This window comes from Hemicordylus capensis, chromosome 2 (assembly GCF_027244095.1).
Source record: "Hemicordylus capensis ecotype Gifberg chromosome 2, rHemCap1.1.pri, whole genome shotgun sequence".
Lineage (NCBI taxonomy): Eukaryota > Metazoa > Chordata > Lepidosauria > Squamata > Cordylidae > Hemicordylus > Hemicordylus capensis.
Window position 1 is genome coordinate 400,549,795 of NC_069658.1, and position 19,193 is coordinate 400,568,987.

The following is a 19,193-nucleotide window of genomic DNA, read 5'->3' on the forward strand; positions in this document are numbered from 1 at the left end:
TTTGAATAATTTCTCCTAAGGTCTTGTTCAGATAGCAGCTTCCTCCATGGCTGGATTTGTACTACAATGCTCAACCTGAAGTGTTTGTGTGGCTGAGGGCAGGGAGAGAGGCACTGCCTTCAAGGAAATACCAACCACCTTATGGGAAATACCAAACCCATGTTGTTCCTCTCCCTAGTGCATGGTTTCTCTTGAAAATCAGCCACACAGAAGTGGTGTGCTTGTTGCTCAAAAACATAAGCACTCATTTACCTGCAATGCAATTCACCAGGTCACTTAAACGTGTCCAAGAAAAGTGAATTGCCTTGGGCAAATAAATGGGCTGGTTCTCATGACCAAACTGAGAGGAGAGGAGCATTCAGCCAGGCCCGGAGCCCTGTGCATCTTGTGTCAGCAAAAATTGAGGTGGAGGAGGGGAAAGGGATGGTGTGCTAGCTGTGATATGGGCAAGATGGCAGCGGCCAACTCACATCATGTACCCAGCACCAGATCATGGGTAGAGGGAAATCACAGACACAGTGCCATCCTACCCAGATTGCAACTAATACACAATCCCTTTCCCCTCCTTCTACCTCGATTTTGGCCCACACATGACCTTTTCTCAGGAGTATGCATGGGGCTTTGAGCCTAGATGGTTGCTCCTTGCTTCTACTTTAATTTTGGCCATGACAACCCACCCACTGTCTTTCAGGTTAACCCACTTCCCTGTCTTATGAAGACAAATGGAATAAAAACTGACAAGTAGCCCAGAAAGTGCCCCACCATTTGTGCAGACACTCCTGTGAGAAAGAGAAAGCAGGACGCAATTTAACTGGCCTTCCTTTGCAGACGTCCAGGTTCCCTATAAAGAAACCAGCAAGCACTAGCTGTCCTTTGAAAGAACAGGCCCTCTAGGAACTCCAGCAATGTACTCTAAAGATACCAGACTGCAAGGCATGTTTTGAGTTTCTGGTGCCACTGGGCCAACAGAACCTTTGTTCCATAGAAGGTGGGTAGCGTAAGGTAACCAAGACTATTCTGGAATAGTCTAAGAATCCCTAGTGCCAACATGACAAAGCAACTTGAGGTTTTGCCAGTAAACACTGGCTGACATCCAGACTCAGTTACTCAAGAGGACTACTCAGGAGTTACTCTAAAGGCCCACTTTAACTCAAACAGGACTTCCAGCGAGTAATTTAGACAGAATGTCAACTGTTGTCTTTAAGCCTCCAACCCCAAGTCTTTTAAATACAAATGAAAGTTTTATCGGCAAAGCTTTTAAATCAAGGTTTTTGGTTTTGCTTTAAAATCCTGCTTTCCTGAAAATCCTGCAGATTTAATCCAACACACCATTGCCCACAAAACAGGCTGCAAAGATATTCCAGTTTCTAAGTACTACATAAACCTTCCGTACACTGGCTCATGTGGAAGGCAAGCAGGCAGACACTCTCTCTCTCTCCCCCACCCACCCTCCCTTCCCCGCTACACATAAAATACACTTTAACTGAGTTTCCATTTTGCCAGTTCAGGAATTTCTGGCTCCTGCCCAAAACCCCTATTATAAAAATCAAACTGTTTAAAAAATGGAAAAAAGAAAGAAGCCAAGAGATTTCCCTGTGCCACCATCTGCTAATTTACAGGGTTATCTGCGTCAGCAGTTTAGAAATAAGCAAAACGATGTCAGGAAAAAATAATAAAAAACCTTCCACAGCAGAAGAATGGGGGGAAAGTAGTTACTGAATTCAGTAAGGAGAACCTGCTCAAGCCACAATCCACAGATTCATAAATGGCCATTAATGTTCTCCTCAAAGCAAATTCTGCCTGCCTTTTATGGGAAAACCCTAAAAGGCTGTTCCAATGAGCCAGGCTGACACTGTAAGCATGTTTTAAGCTAGGAGAAGGCAGCCTTGAATCTCCAGCTGTTGCTGAACTTCAACTCCCATCAACCCCAGCCACAACAAATTGTGGCTAGGGATGATGGGAGTTGTAGTTCAGCAACAGCTGGAGAGCCAAGTTTGCCTACCCCTCTTTTAAACAATCAGTGGCAGCACTAGGCGCTCTCTCTCTCTCTCTCTCTCTCACACACACACACACACACACACACCACCCCACCCCACGCAGTAAGGAATCAAGTAGACAGGCTACTGGGAAAACAGTAAACTCTCTCTTACATTAGATCTGGAAGAAAGCTTGTGGCCATAGTCCACACTGAGAAGTGTCTGGAGCGTTCTCAGCCACATATATGCATTCATAGCACAGCAGAGCTAACTTGGGGAGGGGTCATGACTCAAGTGCAATCCTCATCCTCTCCAACTAAAAGAATTTCAAGCAGCAGAGGTAGAAAAGACTTCTCCATTGAGACTCTGGAGAATTTACTGCCAATCAGAGTCGGCAATACTGGACCGATAGTCTGACTCCATATGAGGCAGCTTTGCCTGTATTTATTAATTTAGCATTTCTATTCCTAGCCTGTCCCCTGAGGTCTTGGGGTGAGTAACAATGCTGGAAACAAAAGCACCAAGAAAAATGCCCATACAGAGTCTTATAGAGCTGCTTTTTTTTTAAAACTTAAATAAAAGAAGCATATAGCCCTCCAAGCAAGAGGCCCCGAGAGTCTCCCATCTCATTTCTCTATAAACACTTTAATAAGATGGCATGTTTGATTCATTAGGAATTAGGGAGTAGGCTGAGTCCCAGCCACATGGCCAGATATCATCTCTGAGCCAAAGATCAAGCAGATGGTGCTAAATGCTTGAGTCTCCTGAGATGAAGGCAGAAACCAATGTTTCTGATGTCTAAGTGCTGTAATAGTCACTTTTTTGGCCATCTACCCATGGCATTCTAGGGCAAATTTAGGAGACAGGACGAACACTGGAATTTAGTGACTGTCAATTTCCAGTTATTGTTGGTTTCCAGTTTCTGGGTTTCCTTTGCTCTGCACACACTAGCCTTCTGCCCTACCTGCAGTATTACAGGTAGTGTGTCTTTTGCATTCAATACCAAGTTGTTCTGCATAGATTTGCAGATCATTTGGCACCATGGAGTTGGCAAAGTTTCCTCAAGGGCTGGGTCATGCTGGGCAAGAGTACCAGGGCAGTAGTACCGGGGCAGTCAAAGTGTGACTGAGGAAGAGGGATGGGGGGCAGGGGAACAGCTGAGATAGAACTTGTTGTTGCTACATAGGCTACAAGTATAGCATATGGAGGATGCTGAGAGTGTCTCAGAGATATTTGTGAAAGATGGTGATTGGTTGCAGAGGAGATGCTTAAAGAGATGATCTTCATCCTTTGGGGACATCCTTAGGGGAGGCTCAAAGAGCACATTTCTCCATAATAAGGCAAGATTTGAACACGCACTTGCTGATCCCATTGTCAAGAGAAGTTGATAGAGTGGATATATACGAAGATGAAAAGCTGAGGAGTTTTCTCTGTGACACTAGGATAGTCATGCACATCTATGTTAACTATACATTGTATGCAAATATGTGTGTTAGTACATTATGTGCAAAGTGCTGATGAAGGAAAATTCCGCTATCCCCTTTCACCTAGTTGTGTCACCTACATAAGCCCTAAAGGTCACACGTTTCTGCACCCTGCTGTTATAGGGCCCCCTTTTCCTGGAAACAATACTCTGCCCCTCCTGACTAGAGATAAGCACCTGTTGATGATATCTTGTCCTGCCTGACTCGGGATAAGCACAGCTAAAGCTGATTGGTGCATTATTGCTGGTTTCTGTCTTGTAATTCACCTTGTCTACCAATGTCTAAGCTTTATTCTGCTTGTACTAGTATGATAGGTATATACCATGAGACTTTGGCCTCTGATAGGCTCTGTACTCAATCCTATCGCCTGTATGTAAACAGTATAAAAGACTCTTGCCAAAAGCCTGAAAGTGTGCTCTTGGAAGAGAGACACCCGGCACGTTGTGATCAATAAAAGCTTGAACCTGATGGACGGTGATGGCCTCTGCTCATTAAACGAACCGAGAATTCCCGGAATTTCTCCATCAGTGCCGAAACGTGAAAGAGACTTTTCCACCAATATGTTCCATTGCAAGTTTGAAGATCAATCAAAGCATTCTCTTGATCATACCATCTGTACGAGAACACTCAGTAAAGCATCATGCACCAAATTCTGTACCCAAAATATTTTAATTCACTACACCAATGCATTCATTTGATTAAGTATAAAATTCGGGTTTGCTTGACTTTCTCAGGAACTTGAAGGGTGTGTGTGTGTTAGAAGTGGTGTGCTGTTGTGCAGTTTTAATTAAAGTTTGGTGACCACAGGAGGTGCTTTGGCACCATTTTAAATGATGGTGGCCCCCAGTACTGGATATTGATTTACTACTGGAATGATTCTGCAGAAATCTGATTATTCCCATAGGTCACCATATTCTGTATAAAAACCACATTCTGTTTCTATAACTGCAGATGCAGGATTACAAAATCTTCAGAGTGCCCTCTCCACTTCTGTCTTGTTTCTATATAACACCTAGCCATGAACTCAATCATTTATTTACTGGATTTAATCAATAGATTAGATGTCTACAACTTACCCATTACAACATTCTTTCCATTTTACACACATACTTTAAATATGCTACATTTGATTTTTAATTCTCTGTTGCTCACCCTGGGCATTCAGGATGGGATGCATAATATTTTCAAAAAGATCATTAGAAGGCTATGTCCTGATCCAAGTATACAGTGTAAATTACAGTGTACGTTACAGTGTAAAAGAGTTGGGAGCTCTCCAGGCACAACTGTAATACAAAAATTATTATTACTGTTATTATTCATAATAGCCTTTGCTTTCAGAGTTTAGCTCTATGCTCCCACTTGGATTCCAGCATTGTGCATTTTACACACCTTGTTCTAATGAGTGCGTTTCAAAGCCAGCGAGCTTCCTGGGATTCGCCAAGTCCTCTCAGGGGCATGAGGTACCTCACAGCTCCTCTCCTCTTCGCGAAGCTCTTTTATTTATCAGTCAGGGCGGGAAAGGAAACTGGGGCTTCATGATGTTTTATCTCAAGCTAAGCTCCTTCTCTCCCCCCGATCCAATCTGCAGATCCCTTCGCTTCTTTATTTGTTCATTAAGGCTTCAATAAAAGTGTGATAAAAATGTCTTTTTCAGTGGTTAATTGCACTTCCCAGTTTAATATGCAAGTTGCTTGCCTCCTCCCCCTCCTAAGAGACACCCTGTGCCTCTCTGTAAATAATACAACCAGCCTCTCTCTGGTGGGTGCACTGCCTACTGGGCCAGCAAAGCGCAGATGAGGAACGCTCTGCAGCTTCTTGCTGACTGGCTGCTGCCCCATCCCCCACCCTTGGAAAGCACACTTATTCCAAACAGCCTTTTTCTTTGCTGTTGCCTAGACCCAAACTACCCAAAGCACAAGCACAAGACCCCCTTGCCACTCCCTAGCCAAGAGCAAAAAAGGAATGGCTAGATATAGGAGGAGGAGCATTCCAGGACCTGTGAGTTAACATCTACCTCCCTCCAGGGCAGAGCCTCAGGGATTCCACCACACCTATGGCTGAGCACTGGCCCCCAGCCCAGCCCAGCCCAGCCCAGCCCAGCCCAGCCCAGCCCAGCCCAGCCCAGCCCAGCCCAGCCCAGCCCAGCCCACTCGGCGGCAGCACCTTTTGCAACCGCTGCTATTGGCAGCAGGTGGTGGTGCGGAGAAGGAAGAAGAGCATTCTAGGACCAGTGAGTTAATTTGCCCTCATCTACCTACCTTCTGGGCATAGCTCTAGAGTTACCACCATCCCCAAGGATGGAAAAGTTTTTTAGTCTATTTTCTGAAGGGAAGAAGGCTTATGAGGGGTGTGTGTCTGTGTATCTGTGGGTAAGTGGGTGTCCCTAATAACTCCTATATTGACATTCCAGTACAAAACAAATTCACAGCACATGGGAGAGGGTCCTGGGGACCCCAAGAAGGGCATTTGTTTTGCCAGTCAGCCATGATGTTTCAAGCTGGCAGCCACTCGAAATACAGGCAACACCCCTTTGTAACTCATGTGCTAACACTCAGAAACAAACCAGGCCAAGGGAGGAGGTCCTAGGTAAGAGTCACCACGTTAAAAGAAGGAGAAAGCAGGCTGCATTCATTCTACTTAAGATGACTTGTTTTTGTTTTAAGATTCCGAGCCCCTTGGGGACAGGAAAAATGCCGTAAGCCCTCCGAGCCCACAGGATAGAGTGGGGTATAAATCAATTACACACATAAATAAAATATACATTTCAGTCAGGGATAGTAGCAGCTCTTCAGTTCATTACCAATAACTACATCTTGGGCACTCATATGTATTATTAGGAGATTACTCAGTTATGAAAATGGGTCGCGAGCAGGTGGCTGTCATACATTACTTCAGCAGGAGGTTTTCCCCTCATCTACTCTGCTCCTTAACGTTAACCAACTACACTTATTTCTAGAACAGAAAGGATGGATCCACCTATACACAGACTTCTGCTAGTGCTTACAGTGTTGTTTTTTAAACTGTTTTTTTTTAACAGTTTAAACACAGTTACACTGTTCTTTACACTGACCTACAGTTTTTAAGTGAAGGGAAGAAGGCTTATGAGGTGTGTGTGTGTGTGTGTCCCTACTAACTCCTATGTTGACAATCTGTACAAATTCACAACATATGGGAGGGCATCAGTACTCAGTGATATTAGATTTTCATATCCCTCCTCTCTTTGTGTGTGTGTGTGTGTGTGTGCGCGCGCACACACACACACACACACACACACACACACACACACACACACACACACGCAGAAGCTCAAAATGACATAAGAAGCTTCAGAAATAGAGGAGCATGTTCCTCTTTAAAGTAGCTGCCAACGTATTGGCATCCTGGGCCCAACTATTTTAACCTCCCCTACTCTGCAGGCATAGTCCCCACAGCATTAAAACTGCTGAGACATTTTCTGAGAAAACCTGGCAACCATCAGCCATGCCCCTGCAGCTTCTATAAATGACTACTGTAAGGTCCTTTTTGGGGGGCCACCTTTGAAATGTGCTCAGAAGTTTCAGCTGGTGCAGAATGCAGAAACTTACTCAAGAGTCGCTCTTACTCCTGGACTTCCGGGCCGAAGTTCAGGGCCTCCACACCCCCTGCTCCCCCCAATCCTCTTTAGTCTGCCCCAGGTGGTGTGGTCGCTGCACGGCCAGCCCACACTAGGCCAGGAGGCCAAGTGTGACTGTGACCTGTGCCGGGCGTGACCTCTGCTTTAGAGACAGAGGGAGAGTGAGGAAAGAAATATGTGGGATGGGAATATGTTGTGACTTGAAAGGTTCCTGCTTATGCATATTTGCATAAATATACTTGTTTCATATTCTTACATTCCTGTGAGTTCAGTTGCTGTTTGGGCCCTCAAGAACCCACATGTTAAAAATACTGTGTGTGTCAACGGTATGTGTGTGTGTGTAGGGGGATGATGTTTAACTTGATGGGGGGGCATTCCAAAGGCCTTTAGGTCTAGGCTCCAAAATTATCTAGGTGCACCTCTGAGCTTACCTCCTGATGGAGATTCGGAGGAGTTCATACTAGGTTCCTGACCCCACGGAAGGTGCTATTTTACTTATAAAGCTCTAAAATGCCTGGATTTGGTCTATTTTAGAGAACCCATTGCCCCACATGAGGCCACTGACCATTTAATATCTGCCCAGAATGTCCTGACCAAAGTCTCCTGTATGTAGGACTGTCCACTGGGGGTGGGGGGTGAAGCAGGGCTCCAGCATTTTAAAATGTGTTGCCTGCAGATGACCACTAATGCCAAAACCTATATCCTTTATATGAAGTATTAAAACAACAACAAAAACAACCTGCAAAGTATTCCAACAGCAGTTTCTTCTCTACAGCAGAATCCCCCCAAAACTCCCAGATATACCCTTTTGTATCTATTCCTTTCACCTGCCAATCTCAGACCCCATCTGCTACCTGGAGATCTTTGCACCCTCCGTTTCTTGTGGGTGAAATAAATACAGTCCATAAGCTTGATAAAACAGGAGAGGGGAGTGTCCCCCAAAGGGACACTAATAACATAAAAGATTTTTAGACTTAATGTATTTCAAGGCATGTTGAGGTTAATAATAAATATGTGTTTCTAATGCACCTTTGGAGCTTTCCTTTCCTATTTCTACACTGGTGCCTTCCCTCCTGCCTCTTTTCTACACAAACCTGATGACCAAGTTTGCCGAACAGGAGTGTCTCCAAATTCACCTGTAGCACGATCTACTACAGGGTGCCAGAAGGAGAAGTCTGATTAATGTGAGTCCATTGCTTAATTAAGTAACAATACAATCTCCTCCTCCTGGTAGCCTGCCACACGAGAATGAAAAAAGAAGAGTCCCAGGGCTCACACCTGACAAAAATGACTCTATTACAGCATCAAGCTTATTAAACGGCTAGAGGACACTTCACTTTAATGACACTGTTAATGTATACTCAGTTTCATTGGCTCACTGATGAAAGCCACTCGCAGGAATGGATAAATGGCTCTGACTTAGTGCTTAGGCAGGGAGCATTGACTGAACAACAAAAATGCATTGTTGGATATTTTTCATGCAGGTAAATCACTGGAGTATTTGCAAATACTGTCTTCCCCTGAAAGAAAACTGGGGAGAGGGTGGGGGATTCCATTTAGTCCACATAATTGAAAATTACAGTGTAGTTCACATGTTCTGCACTGAGCCCTGCAACTTAATGAGCAAAATAAGTGTGGTCAATAGGGCATGTGAGCGGCAATTCCATTACTCCTCATAATAAGGCTTCAATGTGTTTCTATCCCTGTCCTGCTGCCCCCAATCCCCTCCGTGCTTTGGATGCTCAAATATACACGGACACTTGACTCCCAAAAGTAAAAAAGGAACTCTGACAACTGCTTCACACATGGCATTTTCCTATAAAGAGATAATCTCTAGGTCAGGGATGGGCTGGCTGTGGTTCACAATGGTGCCATTCACACGACCTACCGGGCAGGCAGATAGAGGGAAGGCTTCAAAAAACTTGCCTTCCCCCGCAGATGAGCATCCTGAGCTTGGTGGGCTCCCACAAGATCCCCGCTGCTCTGTGCAGCGAAGAGCAGGGCGGATCGCTCTGCGGCCGGGACTTGATATCCTGCCTCCAGGTATCTCACAGTGTACCATGTGCTGAGCGCAGTGCACTGGAGGATTTCCCCAGGGGGCGGACACTCTTAAGTGCCTGTCTCTTGTCAGCACGAGCTACAAGTAGCCTGTGTGTTTTGTGTCAAGTAGCCTGCACTGACACAGGGGAGCCGGGTTAAGGGCACATTTGCGCCCTTAACCTTGGCTAAGAGCCGGGCTTCGGTGCTGGATTCGGCACTGCAGCACTGCTGGGATTCACGCAGATCCAGGTGGTTCTCATGGGCAGCCAAGCCCAGGCTTGGCTACTCATGAGAACAGCCTCATAGTGTTTTAAATTTACAAGACAAGAGCAGATCCTAAGGATCTCTTGAACAGAAGGCATAACTAATCTGTGTTAAGTGATCAGAGTCTGTACGTTTGCCTAAGCATGCAAGTGCTGATCCAACCAAAGTCCTACTCTGCAAGAATCCCAGCAACCAGCAGGCACTTGTCTGGCCACCAGAAACTGGCCAGTGGTCTCTCCATAGACCACAGTCCACTGTGTGTGTGTTCATCTACATGAAGATTATCCCCACGTAGGGGAAAAGTCCTGAACAAAGTGGCCCTAGCACGCCAAAAATCTCTGTGTGGGAGCATTCTGGATTTTGGGAGGAGGTTTCTGCAGGCACTGGCAGGGCAGAGCTGGCCAAACACATCCCTTTGATCAGAACGATCTTTGCTGGACTTCCAAGCACTAAGTTGTGGAAGCAGCAGCAAGTGCAACTTACATAACTCACCTGCACCAGGAGTGTATCATAAGTGGCAAACTGAAGTTATTTTAGCATGTTTCTCATCTACAACAGAAGTAGAACTGCATGCCACCACCTATGGAGGCTCAGTTGGTGAGCATCTTTGGGCCAGGCTGAGGCAGGCCTCTTTGGCATTGTCGTTTTTACTCTCTCAGATGACAGACACTTTATTTTATGCATGCCATTTTAAAGCCAATATAGTTAACGGCCTTTGGGCATTTTGAAAAAGGCAGCATACAAATCTACTAAATAAATACTGTCTACCTGGGTGACATTTGGGATTTGAGTTGGCACAGTGTTGCACAGCATACATCATACGGATTAATGAATACTGTACCAAGGACAAACTTGATGGAAACAGATCTGGGGATAGACTCCCCTCACTCGGACGAGTGATCATTATCCCCTCACTGAGTGCGCTGAGCAGGAACCCATTCAAACTGAGTCTTGTGCAAGTGGGCAAGTAAAACCTTAATAATCTCCAGGATGGCTAACGGGTGCTCTAGGTAGCTTTTCCTAAGGGATCAAGACTTCCCAAACATGCCAAATGCCATATATTATATATACAAGATGATCAGGCAAGGAGGTTTTTCTGGAACATGCATTTCTCACCTGGGATATATTATTAAATCAGAATGAGGTCCTAAGAGGGTGACTAAGCAGACGCTATGCCCCCACACCATAGATTTACTGTACTGATTTATTTAGAGGATTTATACCCTGCCTTTCTACGGAATGGTCCACAAGGTGGTTTACGATGGATCGCAGTAATGATGGTTGTAAAAACAAACAGAACAAAGCACTAGACAGTCAGCTTGGCATCCTTTAGCGACTGGCAGTTGGATGGGCCAGGCAGGTCCTCCCCTGGCCATGGGGTTCTTCCTGGGAAGCAGGAGAGGCAACCTCCCTTAAGCCTCCAGCCAACAACAGAGAGCAGAGGTGGCTCCTCTTTGCTTCTGCCGTCCCCAGGCAACGTGTTATCTCTCAATGGGCTGTGGTGCCCTGGGAGGTCTCTGGGCTTTGTTAGTGTTGTTTATACCTCAAAACCTGGAACTGCCAAAGGCATCATCTGAATTACCAGCAGCTGGGTTAAATTAGTCCCTTCCTCATCCAAGAACACACACACACACACACACACACACACACACACACACACACACACTCACTCTCCAACAGTCTGCTCATGCTCAAAGCCCAGGCTAACTATCTGGCTCCACTCTGCTGAGAACAGAAATGCATGTTGGCGCTAAAGCAGCCGACAGGGCTGTAGAAACTGACCAAGCAAGAGAATAAAGAGCTGTAGGACAGCACACAGAGGCAAAATGCTACAAGGCTTGAAACGGATAAAACCCACTGATTGGAGGTGAGGGAAGAACATTCCTTTGAAGCTCTTCTCAGGATCACGAGAAGCCGGGCGGGGCTCCCTTCGCCCGGTTTCAAGGGGTCGTTGGAACCACCAGGCTCGTGGGTGGCTCCAGGGCAGCTAGCCCGCCTAAGGAACCCTCCTGCTCAATGAGGTTAACGGAGCGAGCGCTCCACTAACCTCATTATTTCGATCGTGTGTCAGCTGCGGCTGCTTGCAACCATGGCTGACACATTCGGGGGGGGACCCCGGGAAGGCCCCAGAAAGGTGGTGTCGTGTGATGCCTCCCTGGGGCTCCAGGGGCTGGGGCACCGCACAGAGGCACCCCCCTTCCCCCGACCCCCAGAACTCCTCAGAGAGCCGCAGCTGGGTGCGGGAGTGCCCAACCAAAGCCGCTGCTTGTCTGGGCGTCCAATCCAGCCACCCAGCAACGAGTAACAGCTCATGTGCGGGGAGAGCAGGCTGAGCCCCCTCTCCCCGCCAAACCCCTTGAAGCTCTACAACTTGATCCTGTGCAGAGCCTCTTTGTCTTTCACAGAGGCTGCTGAACTAGGCAGGGGTCGGCTGAAGAGTTCCGCCTCCCACGGGTTAGGAGGCCAAGATGTCTGCTTTGGACCTTTTCCCTAGCCAACAGGATGTTTTTATTTCTCTCACCAGCGAGTATATCCATGCCACATTCCCTTATCCCACTTCCTCAATAAAACTGTCCTTTCATTTACTATGATTGGTTTGAAGCAATGCTAATCAAGGCATCAGGATGGGCTTGTCCCCTTTGGAATTTCTCACTCTCGAAGGACATCATGTTCCGGTTCCAGTTTTCCTGGAGAAGAGTTCTGAGTTTGGGGCACCCACTTCATAGTTCCCTGTGGAATAAAGGCCAGGAGCTTGCTTGGGCATTGCAGCAAGTGGAGCAGTTCTGGGGCCCAGAGGAAGCTCACTCGTGCCAGTTTGGTGAGGACTGGGCTTGCCTGGACACGCGCTACCAAAGGGTTGCATAACAAACCAATTGCATAGTGGCACAGGAAGCAATTCTAATAAAGCAGCACGTGAAGGAACAGATAACCAGGTGTGCTATAAGCAATGTGAGCACCACACCAGACAGCATCAAGATAACCTGCAGTCACAGCTATCACACAGTGCTATAGAAATCACTTCACCATGTAGCACTGCATCAGGACACTGCTTTCAACAACACCGGCACCACCCCAGCCCACCTCTGGTGTAACGTCAGTTTACCTGTCAGGACAGCAATGCCAGGCAATCCACATAACCAGAATAAAGATTCCAGAGCAAAAGCAAATCTAGTCATCACAACTGCAGTGAGCAGTCAGCGTTAAAGCAGACTTTACAAGTATTAGCCAAACCAGACAATTTTTTAAAAACCCTTTCTGGTCAATAATTAAGCCTAGCTCTGGATTACTGTTGTTATAATAATCCAAACCAGGAGAGAATGGGTGCCAGGCATACAGCAAACCTCTGCTTTGGAAGCTGGCTACCATGGTATATTATTATATTTTTCTGCTGCTGCATCGCAATCTATCAAAGTCAACATCCCCAGAGCAAGAGAAATCAAAACATCATGAATAAAGTGCAACTTTAAAACTCCTCTCATCTGACAGAGCCCAAGCACAGCCTCCTAACGTGCAGCCCTTTTATTGATGCTCTTCTCTAATAAAGTCGATGCTGGCCTAGCTTCCATGCGTACAGCACATTTGCTCAATTAGAAGGGAACAAATAAGGCAACAAGCCAACATGGTCTAGGTAAACACCGTGGAAAGCAAGCGGGGGTTGCTCTCGCCAAACAGAGAGCAGCCGCAGCTTCGACATTTGTAGCACTGCTGGCGGCGGCTCCAGGGGTTTGCGGGCCTCTGAGTCAATGATCGGCAGGGCTCCCCACCACTCTCCTCTTGCAACTTGCCTGCCTCCTACCCACTTTAGAGTGGGCCCCTCCAGTGATGGAGCTGCACATTCAGAAGTAAACGCCAACATTTCATTGCCAGAATGAGGGACACAAGTTTGCCGGGGCTAGTTGAGGGGGATGAGAGGTGTATGCAGTGGTAATCAAGAGCCTGAGTATTACTGACTTAGATGTAATTGAATTATATGCTATTGAATAAGTGAGGGACAAATGCTGTCCCCATAGGGACCAACATTCCATCCCTGAAATGAGGGACATCCTGCGTAATGAGGGACAGTTGGCAACCCTATTGCAGATGCTCTCCATGACAGCCCCCATCATGCCCACCCCAAGAGCCAGAGAAGCCAAGAAGTTTGGGTACTCCGTTCCTGCAGGTCCCCCCTCCACTACACCCCTGGGCACCTCTAACCTAAACAGTGCAAGCTGAGAAAGGAAGGAGGGACAGAATTCAACCTGTACGCGATCTCCAGAATCAAACAATGCTTTCCCTGCCATTTTGGGCGCTGCACCCCCCCCCCCAAACCCACTTTACCAATTTCTCCAGCAATTGCACTGTAACATTCTGATAAATCTCAACCTTTCTTTTGCACTCAAGAGCTGGGATGGTGAAAGGGAAGTTGGTGAAGGAAAGGAATAAAAGGGCAGCAGAAAATCTATGGGCCAGTTTTGACAATACTTTGCCTGACTGGCCTACCTTATGTGATGAAGAGGTGAGTGTGCACCTCTGCCTCCCCAGTGCACTGCTCCTGGATCATGTGGGAATGGTTTGCCCAAGCTGCTCCTCTTCATATAATCCAAATACTATGTGGTGTGGTGAGGGGAAGGAAGAGACATCTGTGATCACATCTACCACTTGGGGCAGGCTGGTCAGAGGAAGTATCATCCGGATTTGCCCTTTGAGTGACAAGCCGTGGAAAGTATGGCAATTTTGTCCCTCGCTACTAGAAGTTCCACTGTGGTGGCCCTTTCTGAGACGAGGTTCAGCATCATTTGGTTTTCAGCACAATCATAAGGGCTAGAAACTTATTGCTTTGGTTTTTTTAAAAAACCAGTACAAAACTATCAATATTACAGATTATTTGCTGTAGGTTTGGGGTCTTTTTGCATGTATTTGCCTTTTATCCAGAGACCCCAAAGTGGTCTACAAAATCAATAAATCATCATACCCTCAAGCAATAAAATCATCAAGTTAAAATAAAATAAAAAACAAATTAGGAGGCAAGTTAAGTATATACATGGGGCTATAACAAATGACTAGTATCAAGAATAATTAGGATAGAGCAAGAAACTCTCCCAATCATACACCAAAGGCCTAGGTAAACAAAAATATACTGCTAAGAACAAAAGAGGAACCACCTACTACTTGGAGACACTTGATTTTAGAAAAATCAGATGTGATCCTGTCTGCTCCACAGAGTTCCATCTCTGTAAGCAGACACAGTTGGCTCACTAGTTTACAGATGGGTTCACAATGGGAACTGCAATTTCAATTTGGACTCCATTTCCTGGCCTTGGAAAAGCCAAAGCCCCTATTGCCAAGTGGAGACGCTGGAGTTAGAAGGAGGTAGTCACTGTCAACTGTGGCCATAACGCCTCCAGGACAGCAGGAGCCGATTCAGGACCCGTGGCTCCCCTTCCCAGGGCACTTGTGGTCTATTCACCTGCCCTTTCCCACACCCTGCCATAAAGCAGCATGGAGTCCTACCTTCTATAACAGGCCAGGAGAGGAACAGAACACACACACACACACACACACACACACGCACGCACGCACGCAGCTCTATGGCTGCAGTCATGGCTCCTGAAAAGCAGCTCACTGCCTCAAAGCTCCCAAAGCCACAGGCAACTGACATGTGATTCAAAATGGTTCAGACAACACCACCTAACTGCCATAACAGAATTCGAAGAATGAAAGGCAGGACTTTAGAGACTTTCACAGAGTTTATTTATGCTGAGGAGGAAGTTTACACTTCCTGGACACTCACTCATGCTAATTCCCTGCAGACAAGGGTGATTTCCCATCTGGCTCTCAGAGTTAGCTGCAGTTCTCCAACTTGTAGTGAAATTTAGGCTGAATTCGCACATAACACAGAACCAAAGGTCCAATGGACCTGCAGTTCCGCTACCTTCTCCCCTCCAAGCACTGACCTGTCTGAATTCCTCCTTTGATTGATAGACAGCCATTGGAAGGGCCAGGCTTCCTCCTTGATTGACGGACAGCCGAGGCAGCCAATCAGGATGGAGAGAAAGGACCTTCTTTCCCTCAATTCCAGTGAAGGTTGCCTCCATTACTGAATTCAGACATAATGGAAGTAGCCACAAACTGGAGGCCCGAGCAACAAACCGCACTTCAACCTGAGTGTTCAGATTGGAGTTTGGTGAGTGAACCTTCGGGTTGAGTTAGGGTCCGAACTGCAGTTTCCCACATTCAGGTGTTCAGACATTCAGGCTGTTCTATCTTTGGCTCCCCATTATGTCCGAATACGGCCTCAGAATGCATAGCCTAGAACACCTTTGCTTAAATTCTATATTGAGTGAATAGATGAAGCAGCTAAAGCAGCAGGTAGTTCCCTACAGCCAAAATGAACATTTAGAGTTACAGAAGCTCCACACCTTCTTCTACCAAGAACAGTAGACTCTAAGGCAGGACTGGCTCAAAGTTATGTGTCAAGGCAAGCGCGGGTCCATTGGCAGACCATCCTCTTCACCAGATGCACTGTCCGCCATTTTGAATGCCATGTGGTATTGGGGATCGTGAGACAAAGTTGGGATTCTGTTAGTTTACCTCTCATCCTTCTATTTAACAGTCTCCCTGCCTGAGCTGCTTGAAGTAGCCTCGGATGTGGTGTTAAGGACCCCAAAACTGTTAGTTTTGCAGGACCTTAACATCCATGCCTAGACTGCCTTCTCCAGTGCAGCTAAGGACTTCATGTCTTCCATGATAACCATGGGCTTCTCTCAGCTGATATCTGGTCCCACACATGTCATATACTTGATTTGGTCTTTGGGTCATCAGTGGTGCTCCATGGATTGTCCAGTAGGCTTTAATATCATTGTAATGGACAGATCAGTATTTGGTGAAGATTGGACTGAAGGTATACCCAGCACACCTCTGCAAAAGTAGAGGACCAGTTAGGAAGGTCCACCCGCAGAGGCTTATAGATCCTAATGGATTCTTGATGGCTCTGGGAAATTTTCCTGCTGAGAGAGCAAACTATCCTGCCGACACCCTGGTCTCTCTTGGGTATGACAAGCTGAGTCATGATTAATCACGATTGACATGATTAATCATGATTGTGTTGCCTGAGGAGGTGGACAGGCTGCTTAGAAGTCTGAGACCTACCACATGTGTGAGAAGAGGAGCTGGGTCTGTGGGTGGTGGGGGTAGTAAATGCCTCCCTAAATGAGGGGGTGGTGCCCTCCATGTTAAGGAGGCAATAATTAGACCACTCCTGAAAAAGTCCTCTTTGGGCCTGACCATCTTAAACAACTTCTGGCTGGTTTCTAGCCTTCCATTCTTGGGCAAGGTATTGGAGCATGTGGTGGCATCTCAGCTCCAGGCACTCCTGGATAAAAATGATTGCTTGGATCCATTCCAGTCTGGCTTCTGGACTGGATATGGGGCAGAAACTGCTTTGGTCACGCTGGTGGATGGCCAATATCGGAAGACAGATAGGGGTAGTGTTGATTCTCCTAGATCTCTCAGCGGCTTTCAATACCACCAACTACGGTTTCTTTTTGGGCTGCTTCTCTGGGTTGGGACTTGGGGGCACTGTGATACAGTGGCTCTGCTCTTACCTTGAGGGTTGCACCCAGAAGGTGGTGCTGTGACACCTACTATACCCCTTGGTATAGGCACCCCTTGGCCATTGACGATGCACCCACTGGTCATTGGTTGGTGGGGACAAGAGGTTTTTCATACCTGGCTTTTAGTCTGCATCTCCTCCAGAATAGAGGTGTACATTCACATATTGGGCAGATTTACCCCGAAGTCCCTGAGAGCTACTGGGGAGCTCTCCACCCAAAATCTGGGTTCTTCATTGCACGTGAGAGTGTAGCCAACCTCCCCCGCCCCCTCCAAAATGCACAGCTCTACTTTAAGTCACTTCTTCCAGCTCAGGGCACTCGCTCTCCCTGCCCTCTCCCCTCCCACCCTCTAGCTCTGCAGCCTCTCCGGCCCAGCCTCCAGCCACTACCAGAGCGGCACAACTTCAGCCCGCCAGATGTTTCTGAACTACCACTCTCATCAACCCCAACCAGTAGCCACTGGAGATGGATGACGGGCAGGCATCTACGAATCCACTTGCCAGCTCACCAGTGGCGAGTGTCCCCAGTCCTCTGGCTAGCAGGACACCCAGCACCACACAGATCTCCTCAGAGGTCTCATTTCTATTGGAGATGCAGCTTCTGATGGCGTCGACTCTTTGCTCTAGGGCAGGCCTGCTAAACTTTGGCCCCTTGTCTGTTTTTGGACTACAACTCCCATAATCCCCAGCTACAGTGGCTAATAGCCAGGGATTATGGAAATTGTAGGCAAGCGGGGAAATGACTTGATTATCAAGCCAAAGTTTGCCAGTTCGAATCCCAGCTGGTATGTTTCCCAGACTATGGGAAGCACCTATATTAGGCAGCAGCGATATAGGAAGATGCTGAAAGGCCTCATCTCCTACTGCGCAGGAGGAGGCAATGGTAAACCCCTCCTGTATTCTACCAAAGACAACCAACAGGGCTCTGTGGTCGCCAGGAGTCGATACAGCCTCAACGGCACACTTTAGCTTTACCTTTAGGCCAACATCTGAAGGAGGTTGAGCAGGCCTGCTCTAGGGGCACTAGGGGTAGAGACAGTGAGCAAGGAAGTCCCCTCTCTGACTACACTTTCTCTACTTCCCCTTGGTTAGACTGAGAGTCTGAGGTTTTACTCTCTCACCTGAGAAACAGACTTCCTCTTCCTCCCCTCCCCTGCCTGATTCAGCAAGCAGCTAGGCAGGTAGGCCTGGTGTATTTCCTAAATAAACTATTTTACTTAGAACTTTTGCTCCATGCCTCCAGACAGTATGAATTAGCTGTGCTCTCCTTACTTGTGCACTTCCGTTGCGGGTGGGATAGAGAAATGATCTCCACTCCAAATCTCTCTAACAATTTCCACTGCCATTTCTGAGAAGGTAAGAAACAGCAGGAAACCTTTTTGAGTAGGAGAGGGCTCCCACTGTTTCTTACCATCTCCATCTCCCAGTGCAAATGGCAAAAGACCCGCTTCTCTAGTGAGCCCTCTACCTGTGTGCCAGAAAAGGATTTCAGGAAAGAAAGGGGATTAGTGGCAACCACAAATAAAAGCTGGCTAATCTATATATATAATTCTCCTGGGTGTGCCCAGGAGAAATGCGTCCCGGCAGCCCAGCTGATTGGCTGAGCGGCGGACACGCCTGATTGGCTGAGGCGCACTTAGGAGGATTGGTCGCCACGGCCACGGTGGGCCCAGTCACAGAGGCCAGAGGCGGCGCAGGCCCGGCCCAGCTATGGAGGCAAGGCCCAGGAGGGGGGAAAGAAAGCGTGGGGGCAGAAGTGGCAGTGGGGAGAGGCAGCTGGGCCCAGAAGCGGAGACTGGGGCAGAAGGTGTGTGTGGGGGGGAGAGGTAACCGCCGGCCCCAAAGAGCACACAGATGCTCTGTGCGGGGTCGGCTAGTAAGTATAGATTTGTGGATCCCAAATTTAGTCCAACATTTGCAGGAGAGCTGAAGTTGTGCAGCCCTGCCCTACACACACCCTCTCACACATCCTACCTCCCAAACCAGCCAGCCAGCCAGCCAAGCAATTATAATACCCCCGCAGGTCTAAGCCTCAACTTCCTTGCTGCCAGAGGCGAGGTTTGCCCTTATGCACAGCACGAAACCATTAAGGTTTCCCTTCCTGCAACCATTTTACACCCTGGGCTCCTGCAATGTCCTTCTGCTTTTAAGCCACCACCACAGAGATCCTCAGCTGCCACACTGTGTCATGGCTGTGCCTGAGCAATGCCTTGCTGCTTAAGCAG

At 47.3% G+C, this 19,193-nt stretch overlaps 1 protein-coding gene and 1 long non-coding RNA gene across 8 annotated transcripts in view; one reads left to right on the forward strand and one right to left on the reverse strand.

Moving 5' to 3' along the window:
* LOC128343237 (uncharacterized) overlaps nt 1-11,962 on the forward strand; it is a 31,620-nt gene extending 19,658 nt beyond the window's left edge. Inside the window, exon 2 of the long non-coding RNA XR_008315402.1 lies at nt 11,783-11,962. This is a non-coding gene — a long non-coding RNA (uncharacterized LOC128343237). The remainder of the gene's footprint in view (nt 1-11,782) is intronic.
* RBFOX3 (RNA binding fox-1 homolog 3) overlaps nt 1-19,193 on the reverse strand; it is a 463,533-nt gene that overhangs the window by 183,894 nt on the left and 260,446 nt on the right. The window lies entirely within an intron of this gene.